This window comes from Tamandua tetradactyla, chromosome 2 (assembly GCF_023851605.1).
Source record: "Tamandua tetradactyla isolate mTamTet1 chromosome 2, mTamTet1.pri, whole genome shotgun sequence".
Classification (NCBI taxonomy): domain Eukaryota; kingdom Metazoa; phylum Chordata; class Mammalia; order Pilosa; family Myrmecophagidae; genus Tamandua; species Tamandua tetradactyla.
This window is the reverse complement of record NC_135328.1, coordinates 96,840,359-96,865,137: the sequence shown is the minus strand read 5'-3', so window position 1 is coordinate 96,865,137 and position 24,779 is coordinate 96,840,359. Positions and strand designations below refer to the sequence as shown.

Sequence of the window (24,779 nt, the reverse complement as noted above, 5' to 3'; positions counted from 1 at the left end):
AAGTGCAGATATGAATTAGGATCTCAGATTATGATTGGATAGGGTTTTGAATTTATAGGGATCAGTTATTCTCCTTTGGTGACAGCATTCCTTCCTTTCCATCAGTGACTCTCAATACTGACTGCACCTGGAGATGTTTTAAAAAATACTGATTTTAGGCTTCACCTAGGCCAATTAAATCAGAATCCCTGGGTGGGGCCTAGGCAGCAGTAGTTTTTGGAGCTCTCCAGGTGATTCCAATGGGTAGCAAGTTTGATAGCCCATGCTCTATTCTCAGTGGTCCTTCAGCTTCTGTGTGTATTAGAATCACCTGGGGATCTTGGCGAAACCATAGGGACCCTGGCCCTCCCCTCCAACAATGTGTGCCTCTCGTGCTTCATTAACTCTCCAAGTGATTCTGGTAAATACTTTATTTGAAAACTACTACTTTATATCACTCCTCTTTAGCATCTACTCTCTTTAAAATGAAAACTGACTCTATTCCAAATTGAAGAATTGCCTAGATTAAAAGCCCTATGCAGGTGGGCAAGTTCAGGGTTTACAGACTCATCACTTGGGCTGTCCTGCCAGGCAGTAGTCTGTTCCATGTGTCCTGCAGCTGCCAGCCTTGGCTTCCTCAGTCCTTTCCTTCTAGCTCCTTCCTGACTACAGACCTAGTCAAATTTGGGGATATCTCTACCCTAATTGGAAAAAAATTATAGTAACTTTTTGGTCATACATAATCTATCCATAACAAATATCAAGGAGATAGGAGAGTTGCTCAGTTAGGGGCCTAGGGTGAGGCCACTTCTTCTAGACAGCTTCTATCTAATGATACTGCTGGTTGCTCTCAGAGCTTCTGATGCCTTCTGAGTTGCTGTTTCTCTAAAATGGCTTTTTTGCTGTTGGTGTTGCAGCAAATCCCATGCCCCAGAAATACACACAGGGGCTTCCCAGGACTTGTTTGGTCACGTATCTCTACTGCGCAATGGTGAGTTTAAACATCTCAACCCCTGAAACTCAAATGATTTATATTATGCTGTAGTTTACTTTATGTACCTTTTGCTGCATCCAGTTTGGAGGTGAAGATGGGGACCGGAAGATGTGTGTGCTTTACTGGAGAACAGAGACCTTTATCATCTGTGAGAATCTGAGATGACAGAAGCTCCTATGGGAGAAGCACATCTGGGAAGTGTGCAGTGCACAATACTACTTGTCTTTAAGTAGAGCCAAGAGCCTCGAGGGTTCCCAAGTCTCCATAACTAACTTCCTCAGCCAGTTGGTCTCTTTGTTAGGAAGGGCTAAAAGCTTCAGAAAAGAACATCAAAATGTGCATATTGTAGCAACTGACGGGTACAATATCTAGAGCTATGCTTTTCACTAGGACAGCCATACATTAGGCCATTATACATAAGATAAACTGAAGAACTGAAGAGGCCCCATTCAAAAATATCTTTTTAGTACTAGTTACTATGGCCTTTGAATTGATACCATTAAAGGATTTTATTTTGAGTTTTTTATTTATCCAACAAACATTTATTATCTACCACGCACCAGATCCTTTTTGCAGGCACCTGGGATGCAAAGATATATAAGACCAATCTCCTTTTTTTCTTTTTTAGTTTTCCCCTTTTATTGCTGAATAGTACTCCATTGTATGGTTGTACCACTTTGTTTACCCATTTTCTCTCTTTTTTTTTTTTTTTTTTAACTGGAGCTTACGCTTTAATGTGGTAAGAGAGAAAACAAAAGTATACAAAGTGTCAAGTGGTAATAAGATTGGTATTAGGGATGTTTTGGAAGCATTATTATCTAATGTTTTCTCCATTTTTTCCATAGTGGAAATATTAGTTATTTTTCTCCATTATCTTTGAGTAATTGCTCTTCTTACACTCCTTGTGTTTTTTATTTTATTTTTAATTGATATATAATACATATTCACACACCATTTAATCATCCATAGCGTATAATCAATGGTTCACAATATCTTCATACACCTGTGCATTTATCATCACAATCAACCTTTTTTCTTTTTTATAAAAAATAATATGTATAAAAAATGATAAATTTCAGAGCACATTACAACAATTAGTTGTAGAACAGATTTCATAGCTTGGTATGAGTTACAATTCCATAACTTTTTTACTATTCAGTGCTCCAAGACACTGGAAATTAAAGGAAATATCAGTATAATGAGTCAGCAATCATACACCTATGTTAAACCCTACCTTCTCTGTATAACTCCACCATCACCTTTGATCTTTCTATCCCACTCTTTAGGGGTATTTGGCCTATGTCCATTCTCACCTTTTCATGTGGGAAGCAGCTGTCAATATTATGGGATAGGGGAATGGAACTAGTTGATGTCTGGAGAGGCTGGCCGCTCTGCATTTCAGGACTTATCTGGTCTAGGGACCATCTGGAGGTTGTAGGTTTCTGGAAAGTTGGTCTAGTGCAGGGAACTTTTGTAGAATCTTATACAATGCCTTAAGTGCTCTTTGGGATTGGCAGAAATGGTTTTGGTTGGGGTTTGGCAGGCTATAATAGGTAGAAATGTCTAACTGAAGCTTGTGTTGAGTGACCTCCAGAGTAGCCTCTCAGCTCTATTTGAACTCTCTCAGTCACTGATACTTTATTTGTTACACTTCTTTTCCCCCTTTTGATTTGGATGGCATTGTTGATCCCATGGTGCCAGGACTAGGCTCATCCCCGGGAGTCATCTTCCACTCTGCCAGAGAGACTTTCACCCCTGAATGTCATGTCTCACATTGAGGAGGGCGATGTTTTCACTTGCAGAGTTGGGCTTAGAAAGAGAGGGGCCACATCTGAGCAACAAAAGAGATCCTCTGGAAGTGACTTTTAGGCCTACCTATAGGTAGGCTAAGCGTTTCTGCTACATCTATAAGCTTCACAAGAGTGAGCCTCAAGATAAAGGACTTGGCCTAATTGATTTGGGTATCCCTAATGTTTGACACAGTATCAGGGGTTTCCCCAGTGGTAAAGTTTAATAGTTCCATATTCCTCTCATCCCCTAGGGAACTTTTCCAATACTTTTTGATTATCTGTTTAATACATTCTGGGATGTATCCAGGAATTACATGAAGCTATACAGGATTAAAGGCCCTCATTTTTATTCTGGGCTCCCTGTGTTCCGATTGTTTAAATTATCTATCCAGACAGGTTGAGTTTGATTATGTGCTACAGAAAATTTAGGTTCTGGACAAAATGAACCTTTCTTCCTTTGGTCTCAAAGAGCAGGTGACATTCTAAAATATAGACGATGTCTTTCTTACCCCTGTATTCTAAATTACCTTAATCCCATCTTGATTGGCTTCATTCTTATATCTAAATACCAGGTTATACATATATAAAAAAGACTCTCAAAATCTGGAAATAATAATTACCACTCTGGACTAAATGTGACTACCATGAGAGCTTACATCTAGGCCCCAGTTTTCTCATAAGTATTTTCTAAATGAGACCAAACGAAAAATAAATAAGTAAATAAATGAGACCATACAATATTTACTCTTTTGTTTCTGGCTTATTTTGCCTCACCAGATGTCACAACTTCATTCCTCTTTTAGCAGTACAATATTCGATCACATGTATACACCATCATTTGCCAATCTGCTTCTCAGTCTCTGATCAGTCTCTTTTAGGACAGTCACAGTGCAGTGATAGAGAGAGAGGAATGAATAAATTCTGAGACAAAATGTGGAAAGCACTTTCATGGATGCAGAGATAGACTGCTATTAGAGTTGGATAGAAAATGACTTTTTATAGGAGGGGACACTTTGGACTGGATTTTAAAGAAATAATATTCTTCTAAATTGAAGTGGAAGGGTTAGAACATCTATTATTTGAGCTAACCTTCACTGAGTATATGTGAAGGCCCAGAGTCCACAAAGGATATGGTTGATCTGAAAAGTAGGACTACTGTTTGCCCACTGGGTAGGAATGAGTGCCTGGGATAAGGCTGGACCGGGTTCTAGAGATCTTATATTCCAAGCAGGAAAGGTGGGACTCCATCCTGAAGGTGCTAGAAAACCAACTGAGATTTTAAGTTGCAGATCGAGGTACAAGTTTAAGTATTTTGTGAAAGAGATAACTCTTGCAGAATGGATTAGACTAGAGAGAGGCTGGCTACTGGAAGTGAAGCTTATGCATTTTTCCCGGTAGGAGATGCCAAGGGCTCAGGCTATGGATGGCAAATATCTGGCATGTGCTCCACCCAGGCAGGCATCAGTAATCAATCACAGCAGTGTTTCCTGGTTATCTTATATTCTTCTCCAGACAGCGCACTGGGAAGCCACTGTTAATTATTCTGAGTTTATAGTGATGAAATGTTTTTGTCCTCTCTGTTAGAGCAGAGAAAATAAAGTAGAATGGACAGGACGAGGAGCAGCTTAAATATTGAGGATATAAGAGAAAGTAGAGGATAACTGTTTCTCTTTCGGGAGGCTTAGGTGTGTGGTGATACAAATGAATTGAAACCGAGCACCAAGGAGGCAAAACATCCCTGGGGTAGACGATGATTTCAGTTTGGGGTTTATTCTGAAATGCGAGGTCAACATTCGAGTAGAGCTATGCAGGAAGTCAATAACTAAACGCTTGTAGGAATGCGTGGTAAATAGGACTTTCCACCAGTGTAGCCACCACCTGTCACCACTACCTGTGGTACTTAGCTAGGAAGTGTATCAGGAGCACACGAGAGATTTTGAAACTGGAGCTATAGTTTGGGATATTTCACTTTGGAGTCTGGATTTTATCATTTAATGAACATAATTCAGAGAGGGTTATTTACCCTGGAGTCTTCTTTTAAGGTGCCACTATGTGTGAGAATGATATTAAATTAGCTCATAAGGCAATATTAACACAAATTCAGATTTTTTTTGTCAAGGATTGTGGCCCAAGGTACTGATTCTGAGATAACTGATATACGAAAAGTGAAGGATAATGAAGGGTAAATGAAAGACATAGAAAACATAGATGAATATGTGAAAGACAGATTTTGCCCAGTTGGTAGATTTTTTTGGGGCCAGGTCATTTCTGAGGGGAGGTAGGGCTTAGGAATGGCTTTGATTTTTGGTGCTGCGAATAAGTCCTTCTATTCAGGTTTCAGCCCTAGAGAGATGTGCAACCATAGCCTGATACACTTATTTTTTTCCTTGATGGATAATTGCACTGAAGCAACTTAGAGAAGAGAATAAAGGTAATATGCTTTGCTGATTTGTTTTCTTTCTGATTAAGATGCACCAGAAAACTCTCTCTTCATGGCTTGTTAAACCAATTTATTTGGTATCTAAAATAGAGCAAGTGGTTATGTCGCCCAGATGAGGATTGGAAGAGTCTACTCTTCTGTTACTTCAGATGTAACCTGTAACGCTTCCCAGTGCTGCTTGTAAACCCAGGGCCAGCTACAGGAAAACAACCCACTCTGCCTCAACGTTGAGATTTCCTTGATCCTGACCCTGATGGGAAGAGGCCTTGAGAACTGTCAGGAAAATCTTTAAGCTGCTTGTTTCCCCGTCAGTGGTCCACAGTGTTTTGCAGGCACATGGTAAGCATTCAAGGACTGTTTCAAATCCAGTGTATTTCAAACCCGTGATTTTTCTGTCTCCTTTGTGCTGAGTTGAGATGAACACATGGCGGGATGAGTCACTTGCTGTTGGGGTACTGGCTGAGTTCACTTTTTCCATCTGAGCTCAGGACAGCTGCAGCTCTGCCTCTCCTGGACTGGTAATATTCTAGAATATCCCCTTTTGAACAGATAGAAGGACATACACCCTGGCAAGGGCTGACTATCCATTCATAAACTTCTAGGCTGCTGAGAGAGCTTGACATTACCAAGTTCACGCTATACCACGCTGGGATCTTTTAAAAACCTAGTTCAGCTCTTGCCCCTTCTTTGCTCAGAGCCCTGCAGTGACTTTCCATCCCTCTCAGGGTAAAAACCAATGTCCCTACATGGCTTGCCAGGCCCTCCAAGGTCTGACCTCTAGAGTTATTCTCCTGGTCACTGTGCTTCAGCCACCCTGACCTCCTTGAACACACAAGCACGTTGTACCCTGGGGCTTTGCACTGATGTCCTTTCTCCTGGGGCCCTCTTCCTCCAGAAGTCCTTCCTTTCCTCCTTCAAGTCTTTGCTTAAATAGCAACTTTTCACTTCAGCCCATTCTGACAACTTATTTAAAACTGTCATCCACCTCCATCACTGATACTACTTACTCCACGTACCCCACTTTTTTTTCTTCCACAGCACTTAAAACTCTAATAAACATATATTTTACTTACAAATTTAGTTTATTGTCTGTCTATGCCCTTTAGAATGTTGGCTCCATAGGGCAGGAATTTGGTCGTTTGCTTCAGTGATGTTTTCTCAAGGTCTAGGCTGTAGGTAGGTCCTGGCATAGAGTGAGCACTCAGTAAACATCTATTAATAAATGAATTTCTTTTCTGAGGCCCTCCAGAGCTGTAGTAGAGCTAGTTAAATTCTTTTTTTTTTTTTTAAAGATGTCAGCTTTTTATTAAGAATACAACTTGGTTATACAAATAACAGCAGAGTGCATGCTGTTGGACAGCAATATGCAAAAACGTGAAATACAAAATTTTCTCTAGCACAGTACAGTATATCCATATCTGTAAATACTAGTATTCAACTTTCCCTATTCGAATTACTATGTGACTTCTCTCTCCTGTTTGGACCCAGACTACTACAAACTCCTAGATGCAAAATAAAATGACACACCATTTTAACTGAAAGGTGCCTTATCAGGCACTTGATAAAAGCAGCAGTTTCCCATGACATAAATTGTTTTCTCACACAGAAGTGAATATTATGGACACACTTGGGATTTCAATGGCTAAGAAAAATTAAAGTGTATAGGTTGTTCTTATGCTTTTTTACAGATAGAAACAATCCGAATAACCACATTTGTTGATGTTGAGATGAGCAAAATGCATATATTTCATTATCTATTTAAACTAAGAGGGTCTCTGCACTGCCCTGAATACTTAAAACTGGTTTAAAATTAAATTCAAGAGCGTCATCGATAACCAAATAACTTACAAGCTCTCTTATCTTCTTTTGTAAAGGAGAGGTTTCAGAATCTACTGACATCTTTAAGGAAATATTTCTCAATTGTCGTAGTAGAATTGAAGGAGAATAGCTCTACAAAGAGAGAAGCACAGTACATAAAGGATGGACCAGTTAAATTAGGACCCTGTGCTTCCATTTCCTCATCTGGGAAGCAGTGCCTCCCCGACAGGGCTGTGGTGAGGACTGATATTGGGCCCCTCATGCTCACTGAGTGAAAGATGTGTAGAGCACTTAGAATCGCCCTGGCAAATAAGTGTTTGCTATTATCTGATTACCCCTGATCCTACTCCTCAAACGCTGTCATTTAACAATATAATATTAAATAAAGATGTACAAGAGCAAAAGGGCACTACAATTTCTTTCAAAAAAAATCTTCATGATCTTAACAGGAACATAAGCATTTTATGTAAGCACTAAGGCTGAGTAAGCAGCAGTAGAAATGACCTATACGTTCAGCAGCCTTGTAACAATGAGATTTAGTCAAGTAATGAGTAATTTGCGTCAGAAGTACTTTCCATCCTAGGCGGCTTTGCAAGTGATTTTTTTTTTTGCCAGCATTCTAATTGTATTGAAGTAAATGCAAATTTGGCAAATGTTAAGAAATTACCAATGGCATAATCAAAATCATCCAAACATCTCACAGGTTAGAATTAAGGCTACTTCTCTTCTAGTAATGTGGGATTGCAGAGAAAGAGATTTCTTCAAAGTTTAGGGAGTTTTCCTTTCAAAGTTTTACCTCAGATACTATCTTTGTAGTCAGATAGACTGAGTTAAACCCCAGCACTACCTCTCGTCAGCTACAGAACTTCGAACAAAGTGTTTCCCATCTCTCCAAATCCTACTTTCTTCTCCATAACATGTGGATAGTAATGCCTATGCTGAAGACAGCTGTAAGAACTGAATGAGATGTGTGTAAAGCCATATTATGCAAGCATCATGCATGGCAGTCACTGCTAAATGAGGGGAAGCACTGCTCATCATTATTACTGCTGAGATCTCATTAATTAACCTTTTGCCCCATCAATTTTATGACCTCTTTTGAAAATAGGTAAATGTCAGAAGAAGATCCTGAAATGTCAATGTGTGTACTATAAAAATTAATAAGAACCTTAAGGTGCCTAGAACTTAGTTCCTCACATGCCAACTTAATATTTCTTTTCTCTATATTTCCCTTTCCTACCAAAATAAATGTCTCTTTTCTAAGCTCAAAGTGAAGAGAATGTGAACATTCCTTAATGAGTTGTTTCACCTGTTTTACATAATTTGGCTGAGAACTACTTTGAGCATTTTTTAGACAAATTGTGATGATTTCACCATCCACTTTCTCCTGACTTAGAACATTGAATTTTTTCAGTGTGCTTTCATAAAATCTGCACTTCTGTTTCAGGTAAAGGAATACATTGGTGTTGAGAACAAGTGTTTCTCTGCTTCCAGCTTTCTCAGGTACTAATGACCCCAGGGACTCCACAGAGTTATTGCTTCTTTGTAGACTACTCTTGGGGTTTGGTCTATTCCAAATTTTTCCCTCACGCCACCAAATTCCCATTTTTTTCCCTAAAAAAGCACTCACTTTTAATAATAAACATTCTTTGAGCCTCTTGACAGATGGAAATGATCTTTAAACAGAGAGTCTTCTGTTGTGTTCCAAAGGACTCTTCAGTCCTTTGGAACACATAAGGTTGGGATTTTCCTTTTTAGGTCCATTACTGGATTCTCTAGAATAGCTTGACTTCGAAATGAAGAAAGATGAAGGACAGCATTTATTGACCTAAACACCTTTTTACTAAAAGGAGAGACTGTGAGTTGAGCCAAGACAGTATTCTTTTCTAGATAGTGTTTCTTTTTTCTGATGATATTCTCTGCAACTTTTTTTTTTCTCTTGAATATCACATAGTCAACTCCCTTGGTTCTTATTGGATATGTAACATCTTCAACATCTCCACCTTCATTCTCAGTGTCTTGGAAGTGACTCTTAACTAATGTGGCCAGTACTTGATTACTAAAATGGCCAATTGGGCTGCCAGAAACTACAACAGTTCTTTTCGAACCTTCAGATTCTTTGACATTTGAAATTAATGCCAAGGCAGAAGAGAGACACACCCACGTGGCTGACAGGAAGCCCCAATTTAACCAAGAGCTGGTGGTAGGACCCGGGTGGCACCAGAGGGTGTTGGTTTTGTTTTTTGTGGTTCCCCAGTTAAATTCTTTTTATTCTATACCTTCTTCTTCTGAATTATGCTTCATTTTGGAAGAATCTGATCAAAATAACCCTTAGGTACAGGAATGAACTTACACATAGAGTTTTTTTGTAGAAATTGTAATCCCTTCAAATTAACCCCATGCTCCCAACCTCTACCTCTTTGCCTGCCAAATGCTCCAAATAACCGTTCCTAAATATTTGTCCAAGTGAAGTGATCCTACTGAGAATACTAACAGTAAAAATAATGACAAATATTTATCTTGTGTTCGCTATGTGCCAGGCATGGGACTAAGCATGCATGTGCATTAGCTCATTTCATTTTTCTAATAAGCTTACATGAGTAGGGATATCTGCATTTTGCAGTTCAGGAATGGAAAGTTAGATTATTGAGGGCAGAATGGAACTGGTTCATGAGAAGAGGGTCCCAGGGAAAGGAATGGCATATTTGAAGGTGTAGAGGGAAATGAAAGTGTAATATTATGGAGGCACTGGAAGTTATACAGTGCAGAGTGTATAAGAAAATAATCCAAGTCAAGATCTGGGGGATAAAAGATCATAGCTATAAATATTTTTGTTCTATCAACTTAGAGTTTCCTGTACATATACCTTGGTCAGTCTTTCACAAACTCTTTAATCTATCAAAACCATTATTCTTCCCACTTACAAGAATTTACCAGTTGTTTTCACCTGAAGTTCTCATTTTTCTTTTCTCCTGAGCATCTCTAAAACCAGGGAAATGCAGGCCATCTTTATATTAAGCAATGTGCTCACTCTCCCCACATGCTCACAATTTTATTTTTGCTGAGTTTTAGAGACCCTTGTTTTATAAACAAAAGTTAGATGACCCATAGTTAGTATTCGTCTTGATTCTGTTCCAAAGTCATAAAATGGAACTTGGAGTCACAAAAGCTTGTATGACAACCTATTTGATAGGATTGTTACTTCATTCTAAAATCCAGCTAGGGAGATAAAGGGGGTAGTTTTCATTTGATTGAAAATATCTAAAGCAATGCAGTAGAGGAATGAATTGAAAAAGAAAAACCCAAAATTCAAGTTAGTAAAAAAATTACATCATGTATGTAAATGAGGTCTTTCTAGATTTTTGCCTATTTGCAGCAAAGAAACTTGCTGTATGAGGTGCATTGATTAATTGTTATGAACTGGCAATATGTTTAGAAAAAATAGAACAAAATATAGAATATCAAGGGAGAAATTATAACCATACTAGAAATAATTCTTTGTAGTGCTCCAGAAGATATTATCAGAAGATATTATATTTATGATAATTCATAAAATTAACATGATGGCAGAATCTTTATATAAGCTATTGGAAATTCATTTCTTAAGACTCATTTATTCCTCTCTTCAGCAAATATTGAAAGCCAGTTGCTTGCCAGGCAACTGGAAATACTGTAGCAAACAAAACAAAGATTTTGCTGTCATGGAGTTTACATTCTAGTGGAGAGAAATAAACAGCAATCAAACCAATAAATTTACACAAAATGTCAGATGGCAAAATGGTTAGGAGACAGGGTGATGGGGGTTGAAGAATAGGTTGCTATGGAGGATAGATAACACAGGGCAAAAATCAGGTTACTAACAAATGTCTAACCAGGGAGCTAACAAAGAGGATGGTGTAGGATTTGATGACTCCTCTATGAGTCTGGTGACCTCTGTTCTATTTTGTCTTGGAACCATTGTGTGGCCCTGGCTATGTGATATGTTCTGACTCCTAATTTATTTGATTGTAAAAAGAAAGGGTTGTATAAGGGGGCTGTGCATTGCTGACTCTGTGTGAAATGGAACAAATGCTTAGCTGTATTTAGCCAACCCTCAGAACCCTGGGCACTTAGTTTAGAAGTGTAACAAAGGGCGAGGGGAGACTAGAATTAAATGTGACATTAGTAGGCTTGTCCACAAACATGGCTCTCCTTCCTGTCTTTCTTTCCTTCTCGGCCAATGATGGGTACAGTAGGCTGAATAATGGCCCCCCAAAGATTCTAGGCCCCAATCTTTGGAACTTGTAAATTTTACCTTATTTGGAGAAAGGGTCTTTGCAGATGTGATTAACTTAAGGATCTCGAGATGGGAAAGTTATTCTGGGCCCTAAATGTAATCACATGTATCCTTGCAAAAGAGGATGTGATGTGATGAAGGATTTGACACACCCAGAGAAGGAGTGGGAAGAAGGAGTAGAGAGAGATGTGAAGATGCTGACCTTGAAGACTGGAGTGATGTGGTTACAAGCCAAGGAACGCCAGCAGCCACCAGTAACTGGAGGAGGCAAGGGAGGATTCTCTCCTAGAGCCTCTTGTAGTTCTGACCTTTAAAACTATATGAGAACAAATTTGTGTTGTTTTATGCAACTAAATTTGTGGCAATTCTAGCAGCCTACCGAAGCTGATACAGTAAGATTGCTCTTCCCTGTTCACTTGAAGTTGGATGTAGCGACATGGCTGCTTTGGCTGATGATGTGAGTGGAGGTGATTATGTGTCTTTAAGGACCAGTTTGTGTTGTCTACGCTCCCTTGCTTTTGGTAGTGGGTTGTTGGAGACGGTGACTGTCCGACTAGCATGGATCTCTGAGTGACCAGGTTGACTCATAAAGGACATGAGTGTGATAGAAAAAGTGTTATTTAAAGCTCCTGAAACTTGGGAACTGTTTTTCTAGCTTCTCCTGACTGGAGGCAAGGAGATGATTGGTGCTATTGAATATTCTGGTATCATCTCTTTGTTGTATCTGTTGCTCCTCGGGGTTCCTCTGGTCCCCAGGGTCCCCTACTCTGGCATCCCACCAAAGCCAGGACAGTGCCCCACGGTCTTGTCTATAGTTACTCTAACTGTGTCCTCCAGATCATTAATGACCCATGTGATGGTGATGTGTATTTCAAGAGAAAAGCTTCTGTGGTCAAATATGTGGAGGGAATTCTGGGCTATTCAAGGTTAAACAGTTTTCTTTACTGCAAGACTTCTCAGAAGCTTCCAAATGTTAATGTACTGTTCAACAATCCACAATGAGGATAAAATGTACACTAAGACTCCTTTTGACACTGATTCAAATCCCCATGTAGAAACCATTCTCCATTCCACTGGGCCATGATACTTCCTTTATACATCATTAAAATTAGCACATAACATTCTGCCAAACATCTAAACCAGGGATGGCATAGAGGTGGGATAATTTTTAAAACAGCTTCCTGTGCAATAAGCAGGAAGATAAATAAAGTTGTTAGAAAAGCACATTAATATATAACCTACAGACTTTGAGCTGAAAATGAGGGAGGCTAGCTGTAGGCACAATGCCTACATCCCTGCAGTCTTGCCCTTGGACCTACTCAAAATCTTGCTTGTGTGAAGGATTCAGTCGAGGGCTTGGAATTATGAGCCCTCTTCCCAGCCCTCACTTTGGTTTTTGGATCAATTTTTCTAGCTATTTTTCCATCTCTGCAATGGTTGAGATCCCAACCCTAGAGCTCACCGACTAATAAACAGGTCCCTGCTTTTTATTAATATAGCCCTTGGAAAGACTTAAAGTGCTCTTGTAAAATCCAAGACCACATGAGTCTTTATGAGAAATAGAAAGGTTGCCAAATGAAGCATCAACATGAGACTACAAGTGACCTGGTTAATTTAAAAAAATAGAAAAATAAATAAAAATAAAAAGTGACTTGACTAGTCCCACACTTCATACAGCCTGGAAACAAACTCAGTCCTGGTGTTGTTTGGTACCTGTGGCAAATTGCAAAAATGGGCCCCAATTCTTCATCCCTCCCTGAATTCATTCCTTTTTTAATGTAAACTTGCACAGCATTTCCACTCTGGGTGGGTTGTTCTGGCTTAACCCTTGTCTCTGACCTCAGCCATGTGGCTTGCTTTGGGCCAGTGGTATACTGTTAAACCAGCAATCCGGGGAAAAAAAAGTCCTGATTTGTAGTGTTTGCTGATTTTTAAAATTTCATTCTACCAGTGATTTAACAACCAATTCACACATCTCCTGCATGTTGACACTAGTAAGCTGGAGGAGCCAGTCCCAGCACTGCTTTGGGTCAGTGAGGTATCAGCAAAGGTAATGCAAACAGAGGTCTGAGGAAGTGCTGGGAGGCTGGCTTGGCTCACTCTTGCTCTTCAGCCACTGCCACAAGAATTGACTGGACAAGCCTCCTGGAATATGAGAAATATGGAGCAGAGAACCCCATTCATCCCAGTCAATAATCAGCTGATCCCAACTGACCTCAGACACCCAAGCAGTAAACTTATTGTTATATGTGTCACTGAGGCGTTGTGATTGTTGCACAGCAGTATTGTAGCAGTACATAACTGATACAGTGTTTAATAGTATCAACTCCGGTCTGACACAGATTCCACACCTGTTCTTCCCTTTTGGCCCCACCCTACTCACAATGGGTACCTGACAAGCACCAAAGAGCAATGCCTCTCCCAGCACCACCACGGAGGGGAGAACCTTTGGGTGAAGAAGCAAACCTTTCCTCCAAAAGCTCCTTCTGGTTAGTAAGGTTTGGGGCTTACTTTGGGAGTGCTTGTGGCAAACTTAGCTCCACAGGGATCTTGGGGGAAGCAGATCTCAGGGGAAAGGAGGGCAATAAAAACTTCTTAGAATTTCCTGTTATCAAATTTTTAAGATGGTGTTTCTCAAAGTATGGTTTCAAAGTAAGCTTTCTGGGAAGAGGGGACCAGCAAGTACAAAAACATGAAGGAGGGTGATTTAAGCTGGACTACACCTCACACCAGCAAATGTCAGCTGATTCTTTTGATAAATATTGGTCATGTAGGACAGAGAGAAGGAAGTGGAGGCCATGTGGGATTTTGCTCATGACCATTCAGTCAGGTGGTATGTTGCTGCAGCAGATGCTATAAGTGCTTGCCTGTAGCCCTTGGAGCTTAGAGCACATTTCAGTTTATGCTCTACCAAGTTATTACACTCAGCGTCTGCATCATTTTGCTTGAGGGCTTTTCTCCAGAACTGACAATGACCAAACCATTCCACCCATGTGCATGGTAGATAAGTGTCAGGTAATTCACTCACCATAATAGCAGCCTGCAACTAATGACTTACAAATTGGTATAAATCCCTCAGTTCCTTTGCATTAGGTTGGGATGATTCTGAGGTGTCTCATTTGCCTAATTTCCCCAAGTTTCCTTGCAGGATTAAGCACCAGTTGCCCACAGAGGCAGTGGGCTTGTCTTCCTTCCTTTGTATCTCACACCCCTACCTTGTTCCCTGTATCTCTCAGATAAATTAATTGCACTAAATCCTCGTCTCAGGTTCTTCTGAGACAATTTAAACTAAGACCGTTACAATAAAAGCAAGCTCAACTTCTAACAAGTATCCAAATGTTTAGCAAACAGTACAAGGCAGGTCTACAACTAGTTCTGTAGCTCTGCCCTGGGTACTCCAGCTAACACCTTGCATGAGAGATACATTTTGTAGTAAACGCAAGACTATTCTGATGGCAGGACTAGGCAGCTCTGTGGCTGGTCAGGTCACAGGGCATCCATGAAGTGGGGACAGCCAAGATCAACTAGGAAAGAACCTTGAGCTCAGTGTCAATAGTACTCACATCTTGGATTGGCCATATCTTTACATCTTTTAAATTTTAAGGGCAATGAAATCCTTTCATTTTTTCCAATAATAATCTAGCAACCCTATAGTAATTAATATGGCTTTTGGGTATCAACATTTTAAGTGTTAAGTAGCTAACCCTTAAGGTATTGATTCTTGATTAGCATCCACATTTTCTACTTAATCCCCTGGAGCATCAAGATCTGATTTAGGAACTTTAAATGCGAATTGCCTCGAGAGTGCAGATTAGAACTGACTTGTGTATGTATGCATGCACACACATTCCTCTCGTACAGGCGCAAACATACATGCACAAACATGTCACGTTTTATACCAAACTGCCCCACAAACAGTGCAGCAGTAGGGATGGCTCTGAGGGTTTGGGCCTAGAGAATAATTCAGCTGAATAATATTTCACTATATGGACATACCATATTTTGTTCACCCATTCCTCTGTTGATGGACACTTGAGCTGTTTCTACCTTTTGGCTATTGTGAATAATACTGCATGAAATTGGTGTACGAATATCTGTCTGAGTACCTGCTTTCAATTCTTTTGAGTTTATTCTCAAATATATGTATGAGCATTCCTATTTGTCCACATCATTCCAACACTTGTTATTTTCCATTTTATTTTATTTTTTCAATAGTAGCCACCCTAGTGGGTGTGAAATGGTATCTCATTGCAGTTTTAATTTGCATTTCTTTACTGGCTAATGATGGTGAGCATCTTTTCATATACTTATTGTTTATTTGAATATCTTGTTAGAAGATGTACCTAATCAAATCCTTGGCCCATTTTTAAATTGCTTTTTTTGTCTCTTTGTTGCTGAGTTACAGTAATTCGTTATATACTCTAGATATTAAAACCTTATCAGATATATAGTTTTTAAATATTTTCTCCCATTCTGTAGGTTGTACTTTCACTTTCTTGATAATGTCTTTTGATGCACAAAAAAAATCTTAATTTTGATGAAATCCATTTTATCTATTTTTGTTGTTATTACTTATGCTTTTGGTATAAAATCTAAAAATCCATTGCAATTATTCTATTACTGCCCCCTTTTTGGTATTTAGTTGCTTTTTTGTAGTGTATCATTTTGATTCCCTTCTTTTTTCTTAATTTTTAGTTATTTTCTAAATGATTACTTTGTAATTGTAATATGATCTTAAACTAACAGCAACCTACCTTGACTACTACCAACCTAGTTTTAGTAGTATAAAAACTCTCTAGTCCTGTATATTTCCTGTCCTCTCTCTGTGTATTGTCTCTGACTCAGATTACTTCTTTGAATACGGTATGCCTTTTAATGTAGATTTAAAATGTTGTTTAACACGTTTGCCTATTAAATAATATGGGGGAGGGGAAAGCAGTTACAAACTAAAGGTACAATCATACAAGGTTATACAAGGATACTTATGGAGTTACCTTTACCAGTGTTTTTTTATTTGTTTTTGGGGCGTTAAGTTACTGTCTAGTGTCCTTTGATTTTAGCCTGAAGGACTCCCTTTAGCATTTCTTGTAGAGCAGTTTTCTGGTAATGGATTCTTTCAGCTTTTGTTTATCTGTAAATGTCTAATTCCTCCATTTTTTGAAAGATAATTTTGCTGGATATAGAATTCCTGGTTGTCAGTTTTTTTTTTCTTCAAGGACTTTATATATGTTATCCTGACATCTGGCCTCCATGATTGATGATGAAATCTGAGGTTAATTTTATTGGTGATCCCTTTTATGTGAGAAGTCAATCCTCTCTTGCTACTTTTAAAATCCTCTCTTTGTCTTTGGACAAAGACAGATTTTGCTATGATGTGACTTGCTCTTAGAGTTTATCCTGCTTGGAGTTCATTTTGATTACTAGAGATATATATTCATATCTATCATAAAATTTGGGAAATCTTTGGACACTATTTTTTCAGATACTTTTTCTGCCCGTTTTTCTTTCTCTTGCTCTTCTGAGGCTCCAATTAAGCATACGCTGGTACTCTTGATGGTGGTTCTGCAAGTCCTAGCGGCTCTGTTCTTTTTCTTCATAATTTTTATTTCTGCTCCTCATATTGGATAATTTCAGTTGTCTTGTCTTCAGGTTCACTGATTCTTTTAGCTCATTGAATATATTTAAGACAGTTGATTTAAAGTCTTTGATTAATAGTTCTGGTTATGAGCTTCCTCAAAAATGATTTATGAAAAGTTCTTTTTTTCCTGCGAATGGGCCATGCTTTCCTATTTCTTGTGTGATTTGTAACTTTTTTCCCTGAGAACTTGATGTTGTGATTATTATGTTGCTATAACTCTACAAATCTAGTTCTCCCACGCCACTGGGCTTGGTAGTTTTTGTGGTGGCTGTTGTTTTAATGAGGGTTAGAGTTCTCCATTTGTGACTTTTCCAAATTATTTTTACTCCCAATTGAGGAGTAGAAAGCAAAAAGGGAAAAAATCGGTACTGCCTCTCCAAGACTCCTTTACCACTTACTACTTTACCACTTGCGCAAAGGCTGCCCTAAGAGACTGCTCTCCACCTCAAGTGTTCTGAAGTAGCCAATCAGAAAATGCAGTGATAAGTGATTGGATCACATACACTCAGATTTTGGAGGACAAGTTCCTGGCACTGGCGAGCTGTTCCAGGTATCTGGGATATAGTCCCCACTGCTGCCTGCCATACAGTTAGGGAGTGGTGGTTGGTATCTGCTGCATGGTGGTGGGGGGTGAAATTCACTGATACTTACCACAATTTACCAGCCTCTTTCTTCAGCTCTTTGGATGCTGCACAGTCTTCCATTAGACTCAGGAGTTTCAAAATAGACCATTCCTGTCAGTTCAACAGTTGCTTTGGTGGAGGAAATATGATTCCACTATATTCCCACAATCCTCCTGTATATGTCATATTTAGGGACTGAATATGAAGTATGGAAAGTGTGACAACAAATGACAAGATTACTGCTCAGAATCATATCGATCATGAAGATGTGGGACTGTACAGCATTTCAGTAATACCACCATTGCACAACATGTTTTGGAATTCCTTTCCTGAATTGCATTCTGGCTCAATTTACTAACCTTAAAAGCAAAGGATTGATTCTGTAGACACTTTGGGTGACAGTCCCAATTGAGCCTTGGGTGACAGTCCCAATTGAGCCTAGCCTTCTAGCCATCCCCACCAGAATGAGACAACGGAGTGAAGCCAAATTGGCTTCTAGATTAGCCCGTATTAACCTCTGAATACCAGAGAGTAACTTCCATGGGGAACAGTAGGACTACCTGGCCAAGACTTGCCTGAACTCTTGATCCACAAAAGAGTGATTTACAGTAAAATAGTTGTTGTTATAAGACACTAATCTTTGGGAAGATTTTCTAGATAGGAGTAGATAACTGGAAGAAAATTCCTGAAAACAAACAATTGCTACAGGTTAATTTTGTATATTATCCAATTGAAAAGCCCTGTATTATAAGGAGGGTATAATTACTTGAGTTTAAGTAAGTATAAATAAAGTTGGCTTGCCCTGTGTCAAGACCGGGGTGTGACTGATTGATTATTCATATTTACTTGGCAAGATCTTATGAGGAACTTGCCTGTGAAAAGTGCATGGCACATGGTAGGTGATCATTTGCCTTTATCTACATAGGTACTGCTTCATGCTGGGCATTTGTGCTGATTTGAAGCTATTGCATATTCTAGAAAAGCTGTTTTTTAATCCTCATTCAATATTGCTGGGTGGGATCTTCTTTATTGTTCCCATGAAGATGTGACCCACCCAATTGTGGGTGGTAACTTCTGATTAGGTGGTTTCCAGGGAGATGTGTGTCCACCCATTCGAGGTAAAGTTGGTTACTGGAGCCCTTTAAGAGGGAACCATTTTGGAAAAAGCTTCAGAGCCACCAGAGCCTACATAGCCAGAGACCTTTGGAGATACAGAAGGAAAATGCCTCAGGAAAGCCTTATGAAAATGAGAAGAAAAAGCTAGCAGATGTCACCATGTGCTTTGCAGCTGACAGAGGTGTTCAGGACCCAGCAGCCTTTCTTGAATCAAGGTATCTTTCCCTGAATGCCTTACTTTGGACATTTTCACGGCCTTAGAACTGTAAACTTACACTTAATAAATTCCCTTTTTAAAAGCCATTCCATTTCTGGTATATTGCATTTTGGCAACTTTAACAAACCAAAACAGCATTGTTATAGCTACTGGAGATGCAGTGATGAATAAAACAGACAGAAATCCCACCTTTATGGACTGAACATCTTAGTGTGAAATACTGACAATAAATAAACAAATAATTTGTGTTATGCCAGTTGGTAGTAAGTGCTTTGGAGAAATATGAACCAGGACAAGGGAAACCAGGGAATCCTGGAGTAGGATGGAAGGGGATGGAGGGACATTGCCATTTTAGATAACAAAAGTTCTCTCTGATAAGCTAACATTTGTGTGAAGCCCTGGAGAAAGTATGAGGATCTAGGGAAGAGTGTTTCAAATAGACAGGACAGCTGGTGCAAAGGCCCCGAGGCAGGAGAGTGCTCTGCAAGGTCAAGGAGGTCATTGTGGTTAGAGTAGAGCGGGAAGGAGGAGAGTCATGGTAGATGCACACATGGTAGATGCAAGCAAGACCATCATCCAGGCCTTGCAGTCACTGCAGTGTCTTTCACTTTATTGACATGGGAGCCAGTGGGCGCTTAGAGCCGAGGCATCACACGATCTGGTGGGTTTGATTTTTTTTTTTTTTTTTTTTACTGTCTTCTATTATTGCAATTACATGCTAGCAAATGATAGGGCCAGAAATAGACTATGGATGTGTTTAGCTTCCATGTCCATGGGTTGGCATTCCGCTCTCCTCTCCTCTGACCTGTTGTATGTATAGTCACAGGTCCTTGTGGTATAAAAGGGGTTTTAATCTCCAGAAGCTTACAATGGAAGACGGGAAGAACCCAAAATACCAAAGACCCATTGCTTTGCAGTGTTTGTCATCCTATGCCATTTCTCAGCATACTTTCATCCCTTTTGTTCTTTTCTAGGTTAGCTTTGTCTACAGGAGGAACTTAGGAATAGACTTTCCACAAAGGCCAAGGAGTTACCCTTGCAGGAGTGTTTGGTTTTTTTTTTTTTTTTAATTCTGCCCTCCTTCCCCTTCTTGGGACTCATAATGATATTAAAAATAAGATAAAGAATATCTTATTTCTCAAAGGTGACATGCTAATGATAGATATTTGGCCCAAATAACCTTCCCTGCTCTCACTACTTCCACTAAACTCATCGTATGGGACACAATTTACATAAGAAGTGGCTCTGTAATAAATTTCCCCATAAATTCCTTCCAGCAGCATGCAAACCTTTTTAGTTCCATGGTGCGTGCTCATATAATGATCCTCCACCTGGCTCGGGACCTTTTTATGTAGGAACATTAAACCAATTTTGGTCAGAATGTGGAATGGCTTCTCAAGATGATGCACCTGATTCTGAAGCTCAATTCTCAAGGCTCCTAGGGAAGACAGATGGGTCCCTGGAGGCTCTTTAGGCTCTCTGTTCCCCTCAGAACTTCTACAAGAGCCTGACTCATCTCTAACAACCTTCTGCTTCACATTTGACATCCCTGTGACAGCCACCACATGATTGGGCAGGGTCAAGAAGTCAATTGACTTCCTCATATGCTTCTGCCATTACTCCATGCCTGGGCGGGGGTGGGAGAGGCCGAGGTGTCCAGGGCCTCTGTAAGGGTGCATGAGAGACTGGAATAATGAGGGGAGGAAAGATCAGTTGGAATTCTTCACCTGGCTTGGGTTAAATGGCACATTCCAGGAGGAAGTCAGAGTGGCTATTGTTGGGTAGCAGAAAAACTGAGTGGTACCATGATCTTTTCTGTATTATGTATGACATGAGGATCACTCAGGCCTGCCTTCTGGGAGCAAGCTGCCTCTTAGCATAGAATGGTGCTACTGGGAGACATAATGGGGGTGGAGGTAGGCTATAGGCTGAGGATGCTATGGTTACAGACAATATGCATTAGTGTATTTCATCTGCCAGCTACAGAAGCCAGGGATAAGTCTGGGGACAGCTTGGTTTGGAAGCTCTAACTTAATGAAAGGGATCTAAGGAAACATGAAAGTATTATGTTTGCAACTGGAAGAAAAGCTAAACCAGGGCCTTGTGCTGGTTGTTGCCTAAATGGTAACTCCTGCTGCATTCTTAACTTTCAGAAACTTCAGCTGAATCTAAATCCCCTGCTTATGCTTTGTAGAGTATCTCAGCTTAAAGCAAAGCCCTATTATCCTGCTTGATATAGCTGGGATGATTGCTGGGTTATGAGAGTAGTCAGAAAACCCTGGCATGAAAGAGATATTAAATGAACAGATGAATAGAGCAATCAAAGGACCATCCAATCAGATCTAAGCAGATTAGAACTTTGTGCAGCCTCAGAATAAAAAATAGATAGAGTTCTCAGCAACATCTCAAAGTCACTCATCTGAGATGCTCATGGGCCCTGACCCTGAAATGCTGTACTATAGATCCATTATTCACAGCCATCAATCAAATAGTGTCCATGGCATGGGGTGCTGACTTTTAATATTGCTGTAATTTGTCTATTACTTATTATTTTTTATTTATAAGTTTCTGTTCTTAGTTTTTGATCAAGCACTTTACAATTATTACTTCTTTTTCATGCAGTGGCTCTAGACCTTGGGTGATTGTCAGGAGGCATTTTTGTTTGTCACAACTGCAGGAAGCACTACGAGCATCTAATGGGTAGAGGCCAGGGATACTTGAACACATGCTGCAATGCACAGGACAGCTCCCCACACAAAGAATTATCTGGTTGAAAATATCAATAATGCCAAGATTGAGAAACATGATTTAAAGTGACACTTGGACATTTCGCAATTTTTGTTTGACAAAAGCAAAACAAAACAAAAAGCACACACTGCCTTAGGTCAGGTCTATATCATGTCTTAAATTAATTATCTCAATAATTTCCAATATCCTGATCTCATTATACTTTTGAACAGAATACTTTAATGACTTTATGTGCTTTCTAGCATGCGGTCCAGAATCCTTAGCATGGCAAGTAGAGCGACCACCACTCATCCTCCACCCAGTTCACCGCCAAGATGGGTTGGTACTGCCTTTGTCATGCATCTCCAACCATTTACCCTCATCCCAGCTAGGAGATGCTCTTTCAAAGTGGTAAAGAGCAAGGGCGTTGGCATAGGCAGATGTGGCGATCAAGTCTGGTTCCTCTACTTACTATCTCTAAGACTTTGGGCAAGTGCCTTAACCTCTCTGACTCCACGTTTCCTCCCCTGTAAGGTCAAAGTAGTTATAGAACCGCACAAGGTTGTGGTGCATGATGCCTCCTGGGCCTCCTGCACGGCACATGAAAATTGGGCATTTCTTTGTTAGCTCAGATGCTAGTCTTTCCAAGTCAAAATGGTTGCAATAATTTCCTGATCGGCCTTTCTGCCTCTTAGGATGATTGTCCTAACATAACTAGGTCAGTGTTGTGAATACTTTTTTTTAGGATAACTAATTGAGGAAAACTTTAAAAAAAAAAGGTTTATTGTTCAAATTTTTTGCTTTTCCATTCAAAAAGAAACATAGCTCTGTTGACAGTCATGGGAAAATACGTGGATTCTTACAAGTTAGATTAAATACTTTATGACACTGAAGAGCATAAATGAGAAAGCTGTTTTTTAGCCATTAGCAATTTAACATCTGGATATGCTTGAGCAACAGTACCACGCAAGTGGCTTTATATTCTTTCATGCTAAATTAGATCACAGACTTTATCACCTAGTGAAGTTCTGTGTGGCCCCAAGGTTCAGGTTCCTCATTACGTATCTGGTCCATCTGTTATATTGCTGACCTGGCTCTGCCCTAAACACAAGTTGGATTGTGCTAGAGCCCATCACGAAAACCGTTAATGGCTCTCCTATTCTTCAATGTGATGTTCAAGGTCCTCTCCCATGCAGGACCATCATACTCTTCGGGTTATTTACCCTTTGCTCCTTTCATAGAACTGTTCCAATTATACTGTGCTTTTTAAAAAAAGCGTGTGTATCATTTCTTATATTGTTCTCTAGCTTAGAAATCTGCCACTTCACATCTCTGCCCATGAAAATCCTACCTCTCACTTCTATGAAGACTTCTCCAAAGTTCTTCAGTCACACAGGATCACTCAGTTGTCCTTGTTCCCACAGCAATTTTACTTGTATTTCGTTTAAAGCACTGATTTAATCCTGACAGGAATTGTAAGGAACTGTTTGTTCTTGCATTAAATGGTAATCTATACCTTTCTTCTTTTTTTTAATTAGATGAGTTGTGGATTTACAGAACAGTCATGGATAAAATACAGGGTTCCCATATGCCACCCTATTATTAACATCTTGCATTGGTTTGGAACAACTGTTATAATTGATGAAAGCACATTTTTAAATTGTGCTATTAACTGTAGCCCATAGTTAAACAGGATTCACTGTTTGTACATTGCAGTTCCGTGGATTTTCTTTCTAAATTTGTGTTCTGTTACAATGTATACAACCTAACATTTCCCCTTTTAACCACGTTAAGATATATATTTCAGTGCTGTTAATTATGTTCAAAGCATTGTGCTACCATCTCCAGAATCCATCATTCCATATAGGAGCCCTGTATATTTTAAGCCTTAACTTTGCATTCCCTAAGCTCAACCCATCCCCTGGTAACCTATATTCTAGATATAGACACTATTAATTTGCTTATTCTAATTATTTTGTATCAATGAGATCACATAATATTTGTTCTTTTGTGTCTTGTTTATTTCACTTAATATAATGTCTTCAAGGCCCATTCTCCTTGTTGCATGTATCAGGACTTCATTCCTTTTTATGGATTAATAATATTCCATTATATATATTTTTATATATATAAAATGGAATTTTATATATCTGTAATGGAATTATATATCTAATATGATGGAACTACATATATACATATATATAGACATATATATATATATGACAGGTTTTGTTTTATCCATTCATTGGTTGATGAACACTTGAATAGGCTTCATCATTTGGCAAATGTTAATAATGCCATCATGAAACATGAACATAGGTATGCAAATATCTCTTCAAGTCCCTGTTTTCAATTATTTTGAGTATATGCCTAATACTGGGATTGCCAAGTCATATAGTAGTTCTATCCATAGCATTCTGGTGCCAAACTGTCTTCCACAGTGCACCATTTTACTCTGCCACCAGCAATGAATGAGTGTTCCTATTTCTCCACATCCTTTCCAGTATTTGTTATTTTCTGTTCTTTTTAATGGCAGCCATTCTAATGAGTGTGAAATGGTATCTCACTGTGCTTTGATTTGCATTTCCTGTATGATTACTGATGTTCAGCATCTTTTCATCTGCTTTCTTGCCATTTGTATATCTTCGTTGGAGATGTCTATTCAAGTCTTATGCCCATTTTTAAATTGGGTTGTTTGTCTTTTTGTTGTTGTGCTGGTTTGAAAGGATGCATGGACCTGTATTAGGGTTCTCTAGAGAAACAGAATCAACAGGGAACACTTGCAAATATAAAATTTATAAAAGTGTCTCACATGACTGCGGGAACACAGAATCCAAAATCCACAGGGCAGACTATGAAGCTGACGATTCCAATGGAGGGTCTGGATGAACTCCACAGGAGAGTCTCACCAGCCGAAGCAGGAAGAGAGCCTGTCTCTTCTGAATCTCCTTAACAAGGCTTCCAGTGATTATATCGAGCATCACTCATTGCAGAAGACCCTCCCCTTGGCTGATTACAAATGGAATCAACTATGGATGCAGCTGACATGATCATGATCTAATTCTATGAAATGTCCTCATTGCAACAGATAGGCCAGCACTTGCCCAACCAAACAGGTACCATCACTTGGTCAAGTTGAAACATGAAGCTGACCATGACAG

The 24,779-nt window shown here is 39.4% G+C and overlaps 1 pseudogene; it reads right to left on the bottom strand.

The window, feature by feature from the left end:
* Positions 1-8,081: 8,081 nt before the first annotated feature.
* On the bottom strand, positions 8,082-9,325 carry LOC143657035 (RNA-binding protein 43 pseudogene; annotated as a pseudogene).
* Between the last annotated feature and the right edge of the window lie 15,454 nt (positions 9,326-24,779).